This window comes from Dasypus novemcinctus, chromosome 10 (assembly GCF_030445035.2).
Source record: "Dasypus novemcinctus isolate mDasNov1 chromosome 10, mDasNov1.1.hap2, whole genome shotgun sequence".
NCBI lineage: Eukaryota > Metazoa > Chordata > Mammalia > Cingulata > Dasypodidae > Dasypus > Dasypus novemcinctus.
Genome location: NC_080682.1, coordinates 57,961,041 through 57,970,468, shown reverse-complemented (window position 1 = coordinate 57,970,468; position 9,428 = coordinate 57,961,041).

Sequence of the window (9,428 nt, the reverse complement as noted above, 5' to 3'; positions counted from 1 at the left end):
AAGCTCTGCACCTGGGTTGTAAATCAAGGCTGCTTTTCTGTGTCAAAGTATCCTAGTTCTTCTAGCCAGGAATGGGAGGTTTCATTCTTACTGATAAATTTCATACAGCAGAATTTCTGACAGTCCACGATTTTAAAGAACAAGGTTTCTCCATGAGTGAGAGGAAGGTAGTCACTCAAAGAGGGGGTGCTAGGACTTTACAGCTGCAGCCTATCCTGGGGGGAAATACTGTTGGCTATTCACTTTGCAGCTGGTTTTGTTTGTGCCTGTTATCCCAATTTTTACTTTCTCAGTAAAGATGAAAGCAATGGTGTTTGTGCTCTTAAGACTCTAGAAGTAAGAAAATACTTGGATTAAGGATTGGCAAATGCAGATTGCCCTGGAGCTTCATTTCCTCTGGTAGTTTTCAAAGAGCTGGTTCTGCAGGTCTGAGCTAGGGCAGAGGAAGGACAGGCTGAACCCCAGAAGACCCTCCTTTCTAACGAGACCCTTTTCTTGACCAGGAAGCTCTGCTGTGACATGGTCCCCTGCATGTCCCCTTTCCCAGTCCCTATAGAGAGCCCACTCCATGCCCAGCCTGCACTTCTCTCTTGGGTGGGGACGACGACGACGAGGACACGAGGTCTGGGGTAGGGTGGGGTGTCCTGTGTACTCTCTGCCTTCTCTGCCTGCAGGTTTCCCTGCAGTGAACTCTGTTTGGTGTTTATGTGTGTGGCCCTGCTGGGGTATGTGTCCCTGCCCTGATATGATGGCTCCAACCACAAAGGTACATGCTCCACTTTGTCCCTAATTTTTGAACATGGGCGTTTTAAACTGGACCACCCTAGAGCTGGGAAACAGTCCTTCCTAGGAGTTGTGTCAGTTCTCAGGGAAGGCTGAAGACTGGGTGGCCAGGACCCCAGCGCCTGCCAGTCCAGGGAAACAGGTTGCTTGAGGACCTGCTCTGAGATCTGGTTGGGGGCTGGAGGGGCAACAGGGACCCTGCCAGCCACCGAAGCCCAAAAGCCAAGCGGGAAAATCCTGGAAGAGAGGCTGCTCATTGCCACCCCGAGGAGGAGTCGGGGAAGCCCTGCTGAATGGTGAACAAGAACCCAAAAGCTTGTGACTGAGGGGGAAGGCAAGAAATACAGTGGCTGGTGGTGGTGACTGGCTCCCCGCCTGTGCTGAGACAGCGGACAGTTTGATGGGCTAGTAGAAAAACCTGGCATGGATTTGGTTACTCCTTGAAGCAAAACTCCTGACCGGCTTATGGTCCAGTGAGAAAACCTGGATCAGTTTAGGAGAATTACAAAACTGGACCACCAGGAAATAAAGACAAATTCTGCGATCTAGTCCCCTGCTCGTGTTCCCTCCCTGTACCCAACCCCCACCCCATGCCCTGCTCTTCCTTCTCCCTCACCTCCCCCTTCTCCCCTTCTCACCCCTCCTTCCCCCCACTCCAGGCTAGAGGAGGCTCCAAAATGTCCTGAATTTGCTGGAGACCAGAGTTTACATGGCTCTGTCTTCTGCTGTTCGGTCTCTTCTTTTGTCAGTCTGTGTCATTGCCATGGATGCTGTGTGGCTTGGGCCCATGGACAGAGTGACTGGGTGCATTTACAGTGACCCTTGTTGGTGACTTCTGTAATAGCCAGCCAAGGGCAGAGCCAAGAATGACCTGTACTCCTAAAACTTGCTTAGATTGAATCATTAAAATAATTCCTTCTCTTACCAAGAAGAGAGAAAAACTCAATTTCTAGAAATCCTGTGACTTTACCAAAGTGTCACTAACATGTATTATGTGGGTATGAAGGAAGAAATAGCCATGGACTCTGCCTGTGAGCTGCTCTGGTGCGGCAGAAAATAAGCATATTAATGAATCTGGAGAGTCTAGTGTACTGTAAACAGAAATGAAAAAGTAGTAAAGCCCTACCTGAAAGTGTCATAGAAGGAAGTAATCCTATGTGATAAATTCTGAAATAATAGTATGTCCAAGGTGGTATGGGAGCACAGAGAAGGAAACACCCAACTGTATTTGGGGAGACGAACCATCCTTCTTAACTGTCAGAGGGAAGGAAAAACAAAAGGGAGTGCCAATGGGCACCCTGCTGAAAATGGAGGATAATTGGACTGGAGAAAGGAAGTGTTAGCCAAAGCCCTTACATGGCGACCCAGCCTTTTTGAAGGAAATCTGGAATAACTCCAATTCTGATAAAGGCCACCTTCCACACATTTTACTATTGGTGAAACTGAGTTTCAGAAAGGCTGAGAGAGAGTATCCCAAAGAAACTTAACAAGTGAGTTGTTACTGGAACTCAAAACTTGCCTGTGTTATTCCCAAGCAAAGTTCCCCAGAGCAGATTATGAGAAGATGAGTATCTGGGAGATGACTTTCTTGGAAGACAGAGTTATTAGAGAATAATAACATTATATTACATTTGAATAGCAAAAATGTGTGATATACATTACTACTCACTATCCATTTGCCCCAATCGATTCATGTGTATGGCACAATGGAAAGAGAACAACTTTTTACAACTTCATTCACCATTTCTGAAAAATGTCTACCTTATATGGTGAGCTGAGATGAATAATGTTTAAGCATGCTTGACACAATGTTTGGCATACAGTAAGCACTCAAGAAAGAGTAGTTGCTACCTAACAATGCTGATGATGCTGAGGCTGATGCTGATTTGAATATCATCATCATAATCTATCATTCTTCTTCATCATTTTTTTCTACAACATCATCATTACTATCATTCATCATCATCACCAACAGAATAGATGAAAACATGTTCAAAGAATTAGATTGACACCTACCTTTTAAAAGTAGGTGCAACAACTTGAAACTTGGTCCACTCCCTCCATACCTATCTCTTTCTAATGCACCAGTTTTTTTTTATGGGGGGTGGTGGAGTGAGCAGAGCCATAGGAAAATGCTGTTTATTTGTGTGGCAATACTGACTTTGCCCAGGAGGCGGACTTGGCCCAATGGACAGGGCGTCCGCCTACCACATGGGAGGTCTGCGGTTCAAACCCTGGGCCTGTGTGGAGCTGGCCCATGCGCAGTGCTGATGCGCGCAAGGAGTGCCCTGCCACTCAGGGGTGTCCCCCGCGTAGGGGAGCCTCATGCGCAAGGAGCGCGCCCCGTAAGGAGAGCCGCCCAGCGCGAAAGAACGTGCAGCTTGCCCAGGAATGGTGCCGCACACACGGAGAGCTGACGCAGCAAGATGACGCAACAAAAAGAAACACAGATTCCCGGTGCCGCTAATAAGGATAGAAGCAGTCACAGAAAAACACAAAGGAAGTGGACACAGAGAGCAGACCTAGATAGTGTTTGATTAAATAACAGCGCTATAGCCTTGCCCAGTAGAGTATCCGCCCACCTTTAAGGGGGCTCTGCAGGTCTTGGCAGCCATAGCCTCTCTTAGAGACGCTGTTACTCTCTCCTTTCCCAGGGAAGATCTGGCTCCTTTGTCTTCTGTGTTCCAGCTCTGCTCAGTTTAGGGTGGGGTCTGGTACTGTCTCTTGGCGGTCCATGGATCCTCTTTGTTTTTCTCTTATCTTCCAGGAGGCTGAGTGCCCACATCTGTCTTCATATGTGGGGGATAATCTTAGACAAGAATTTTTAAAAATGAGGTTCAGAGAATCAACTAAGGTCCAATCATTACCCTTTTGAGCAAACACTGAAATTTATTCCAAATTGATATCTATATGAATGTTTCTCTGTGGAGGGTATTAATAACTTTTTTTAAAAAAACATTATTTATTTATTTATTTAAAAGATTTATTTATTTATTTAATCCCCCCCCCCCCCCCCAGTTGTCTGTTCTCTGTGTCTATTTGCTGCGTCTTGTTTCTTTGTCCGCTTCTGTTGTCGTCAGCGGCATGGGAAGTGTGGGCAGCGCCATTCCCGGGCAGGCTGCACTTTCTTTCCCGCTGGGCGGCTTCTCCTTACAGGGTGCACTCCTTGCGCGTGGGGCTCCCCTACGTGGGGCACACCCCCACGTGGCAGGGCACTCCTTGCGCGCATCAGCACTGCGCATGGGCCAGCTCCACACGGGTCAAGGAGGCCCAGGGTTTGAACCGTGGACCTCGCATGTGGTAGACAGACGCCCTAACCACTGGGCCAAGTCCGTTTCCCTTAATAACTTTTATAAGATGGCCTGAAATGGTCAATGTAGGCTTAGACTCAATGAATGAGGAAAATTCCTCAGGAAAAGTTTGGCTTTGCTGATTCTTAGATCTCTATGGGATCAGTGCCAGTTCAGTCTTCTTGGTGCCCTATACTCAGATGTATTCAGTCTATCCCTCTATACCATCTGTCTCTTACCGTCACCCTGACATCATGTTGATTTATTTAATATTGGGTCTCAACTTTTGTTAATTGTTTTTGTTTGTTTTAACATTTTATAATGTCTTTGAACAAAACCCTGTAAATTAACCTTGGTAATGACTAGGCAGGAAAAGATTGAGCAGGCACATTATTTAAAAAAAAAAGAAAAATGCTGACATTCAGAGAAGACAGTCTCTAGGGGGAAGTAGCTTTTTCCACACGGAAAAAGGGAAAATCATCGAAGATAGACCAGAAAGCTCAGGACAACAATCATGATGGTGATGATAATAGCTGTCATTTACTGAGTGTTCAGCAGGTGCCAGGGTTGGTTCTAAGTGACTGTTAAGAAGCAGGACCAGAATTCCAAATTTGTTCAGTCTTGTTCCTTATTATAAGATTTCACCTAAAGTTTTAGCAGGTAAAGGGTTTCAACAATAAAAATGGAATTTAATATTAAATAATAGATTTATACTTGGGATTTTTTCTACTTTTCTGCTCTAAGTCCCAAGTGAACTATAATGAAAGACGATGCTCTCCTGAAAACATTATTTTTGAAGGGCATTGCTCAAACAGCTTTAGCATAGTCCTTAGACATAACTGTCATTCTTTTTTATGTCTTGCAAATCATTTCTTCCTATGTTTATGCATGTCTATATTATTCAATGCAAATAATTTAAAAAGCAACAAATAGGACCCAACTCCCAGGGAAGATTGAAAAGCTAGCCATTCTATTAGAAACATCTACGGACTGTGTCCCTTTACTTTTTTTTCCTCTCAGTTTTCTTTTTTAATTATAAGTTTGGCTGCTATTTTTCTTTTTAAAAATGTTCATTTCATTATATTTACCATGATGTATCATAAATGAATGCTTATGTTAAGGCACAAAAACTGTGCAGTGTACTGCATTTGTTACTTCTTTTTTTTTCTTCAATTTTTAAAAATCAGAGTAGTGGTAGGTTTATAGAAGGAAAATGCAGAAAGTGAATAGTTCCCATATACCGACCTCACCCCCACACATAGTTTTCCCTATTTTTAACATTTTGCATTAGTATAGTACCTTTGTTACAGCGATGAAACATTATTGTTATATTTATAACTATAGTCCATAGCTTATATTGTGTTCACTCTTTGTGCTGTATAGTTCTATTCTAGTAACACATACACAATCTAAAATTAATCATTTTAGCCATTTTCAAATATACAGTTCAATGGTGTTAAATACATTCACAATGTTGTGCTATGCTTACCACCATCCATTACCAAAGCTTCTCCATCATCCCAAACAGAAACCGTGTACCAATTGTTCACTAACTCCCCATTCCTCACCCCCTTGCTGCTTGGTAACCTGTATTCTAATATCTGTCTCTATGAATTTACATATTCTAATCATTTAATATAAATGATATCATACAATATTTGTCCTTTTGCAGCTGGCATATTTCACTCAACATGATGTCTCCAAGATTCATCCCATGTTGTACCATGTATCAGAATGCCATTCCTTTTTAAGGCTGAATAAAATTCCATTGTAAGGATACACCACATTTCGTTCTTCTATTCTTCCATTGATGGGCATTTGGGTTGCTTCCACCTATTGGGAATTGTAAATAATGCCACTAGGAACACTAGGAATATCTATCTGAGTCCCTGGCTTTAATTCTTTTTCTTCACTTCTTATCTATAATAGTGACATTCCTCTGGGAATTGCATCAGTTGGGCAAAATTCAGTGATTGGTATTTATCTGCTGAAAATACATCCAGAGAAACTTTTACATACTCTAAAAATTGACAATGTTCAAATCATGCTTAAAGTGAACCCTTCTCTGACAGTTTGACGCTTTTATGAATCTCAGAAAAGATCAATTCTTGAAGCTAACCCCTTCCTGTGGGTGTGGGACTCTTTGATTGGATTGAATTGGTTGGGAGCCTTTGATAGGAAGACTTCAGTGAGGTGTGGCCCAGGGTGGGTCTTGGCCCATCTTGCTGTAGTCTTTTATAAACGGGGGAAATATTCAGAGACACACAGAGGAAGAGAGTTGTAAGCTTTTACATTGCCATGTGAGAGAGGCCTCCGGGATTGCCTGTAACTGCAGAAAGCTGGAGAAACCACTACGGGAGGCTGAGAGAGAGGCTGAGAGAGAGGCCAGAGGATGGAATCAGTGGAGCAGCCCTAAACTGAAGTGACCAGGCCTGGAGAGATGAGCCACATGCCTGCTCACCCATAGCTGAGCTCGGGAAGAAAGCGAGCTTGGAGGAGAAGGCAGTGTCTGGCCACCCTTTTGCCTTGACACGTGGTAGGAGTCCAGATCTGCCAGCAACTGATTTCTGGTGAGATAGCATCTCTGATGATGCCTTGCTTTGGACATTTTACAGCATGGAAATGCAAGATTTTACCCTAATAAATTCCCATTATAAAAGCCAACTCATCTCTGGTATTTTTGCATTAGCAACCTTTAGCAAACTAAACCACTTTCTTTCCATAGGTTCCAAGAAATAATATCCACCCATCTCTACCACCCTGTATCTTCTCTCCCAAATGAAGGAAAATGCTAACTTCTGTCTTAATTTCATGCATTAATTGTAGATGACTCTGATAATACCAGTAATGGGAATTATAATGAGATTAGTACTAAAAAAAGTGTAATGGGAAACGGACTTGGCCCAGTGGTTAGGGCGTCCGTCTACCACATGGGAGGTCCGTGGTTCAAACCCCGGGCCTCCTTGACCCGTGTGGAGCTGGCCCATGCGCAGTGCTGATGTGCGCAAGGAGTGCCTGCCACACAGGGGTGTCCCCCGCGTAGGGGAGCCCCACGCGCAAGGAGTGCGCCCGGGAAGGAGAGCCACCCAGCGCTAAAGAAAGTGCAGCCTGCCCAGGAATGGCGCCGCCCACACTTCCCGTGCTGCTGACGACAACAGAAGCGGACAAAGAAACAAGACGCAGCAAATAGACACAGAGAACAGACAACTGGGGGAGGGGGGGATTAAATAAATAAATCTTTTAAAAAAATAAAATAAATAAATAAAGGTAATACTGTGAACTGATCTCCTATACTGCCTAACCAATTGTAGGTCATTCTGTAAGTGTTTACTGGATTTTAATCTGTTGCAAATTGTGGCAATTTGAGATTATTTTGTGAATCCCCCAAAAGAAAGATTATGTTTGTAAACTGGCCTGTTTTTCTAGGTTTGATACCCTTTGACAGTGTTAAATTCAAAGGTTTTAAGTTTACTTAATTAAATCAATTAGAGCTTTTGATTTGACCACTTGGGCTGATATGAAGGGACACTCACTCAAGAAAACTCAGGAAGAGAGAGAGAGAAAGAGAACTCCGTAGACATGGCAGTGGTTCTTGGAAGAGAGAGGAGCCATTCACCTGACAGTTTGCAGCTGAGCTGTTGAGGAAGCCCGGAAAGGAACAAGCGCATGCCAGCCTGTAGCTGAGAGGGAAGAAGACTGAACCCTCACACAAATTGCCCACCATCTTGCTTTAACACATGGAAACTCACCTTGGTGAGAAAGCAGCCTTGAGATGGACTCTTTAGGACCTTGTAACTGCAAGCTTTTAACCCAAATAAATACCTGTTATAAAAGCCAATAGATTTCTGGTACTTTGCATCAGTACCCCTTTGGCTGACTAATACACAAGTCATTCAACAAATATTTCTTGAATGCTAGTAAATACATGATTTTATGCTACACTGGATAGAGTGATAAGCAAAACTGACATGGTCCCTGCCCTTAGTGTTTTCCTTTGTTTTTGTTGTTATTGTTCCGTAAGGAATGGTGTTATGTTTCATATGTAGAGTTGAATATATGATAGTAACACTCAATCAGAAAATCCACATACTAGTTGTTGCTTTGATAGAAACAAGGAGGTTGAGCGTGGGGAGCAGAGGTGGCTCCAGCAGTTTAGCACCTGCCACCCACATGGGAGGTCCTGGGTTTGGTTCCCAGTGCCTCCTAAAGAAAAACAAAACAAAACAAAACAGATGAGTGTGCGCTTGGGTGAGTCACTTTATTCCTTAGTATCACCTGGAAAAATTAAATGGATAAGGTAGATTTTGAAGAACTCTGCCAACTGTTATATTTCCTTATTTGGTTTAGAGTTTGTAACATCCAGTGGTGGGAGGGCAATTATGTTGGATATGAAAGGGATGCCTTTAGGTTTTGCTTACAACTCTACTTGCCAGGATTTGGTCCACAAAGTCTTTTTCTTTTTGTTTAATGGTAGTCAAATCTTCAGAAACCTGGTTTTTGATACCTAAACTCATAAAAATGTTAATGGTTAGAAACCCAATTTAGTTATTTATCTTTTTTAATTTTCCTAGGAGGATCACCATCAACAACCACAAAAAATTCACATAGTTTCTTGCTTAGTAAGGAATCAGAGCTTCAAGAATGGGCTGATTCTAGTCACTAGCTCTCATCATGTAAGGAACTCCCATGAGCTGATCACCCATGAAAGAGATGAGATATCTTTTGTCTCCAAAGCTAGGGCTTCTAACTTGGATTTGTCTAGTATCTGGGTTAGAAGTATTAGTATTAGTGCTTACCCATCCTTAGCTTTTGTCCAGTTTTCTACGGCTCTGAGTAATGTATTAGCAGACAGGTCATGGTTTAAAGATTTTTTTTCACCATGAAAATGAATTGTTAATTGGAAGTTATTTGATTTTTTCTAGGAATGAGCCTATAAACAGGCCACATAACAGTGATACCAACCAACTGAACATCCTTTTGGTGAACTGATATAAACATGAAGCGGATAAATTGAGTATGTGGCATTAATCAGAGAAGTAAGACCAATGCAAGTTTTGTAAGCAGTATGCATGTTTGCCAGTGATGGTATTTTGGAGAATTATTGACAAGGCCTTTTTCCCTTTTCAAGTTTAGTTAAGATTTAATTTCTTTAGGAGTTGTGAGAGAAAGATTTTCCATACCCAGACCAATGAGTATTTGATATTATTTAAAGGATCTGTGAACTTTGAACATTTTGGTAATCTAGCAGTCTAAAAGAGCAGTGCTCAAACTTTTATGTGCATGTGTATCATCTATATTTTAAGTGGATATAGACTAAAAAGTAGAAATTAATTTATATGATTTGGAATATAAATT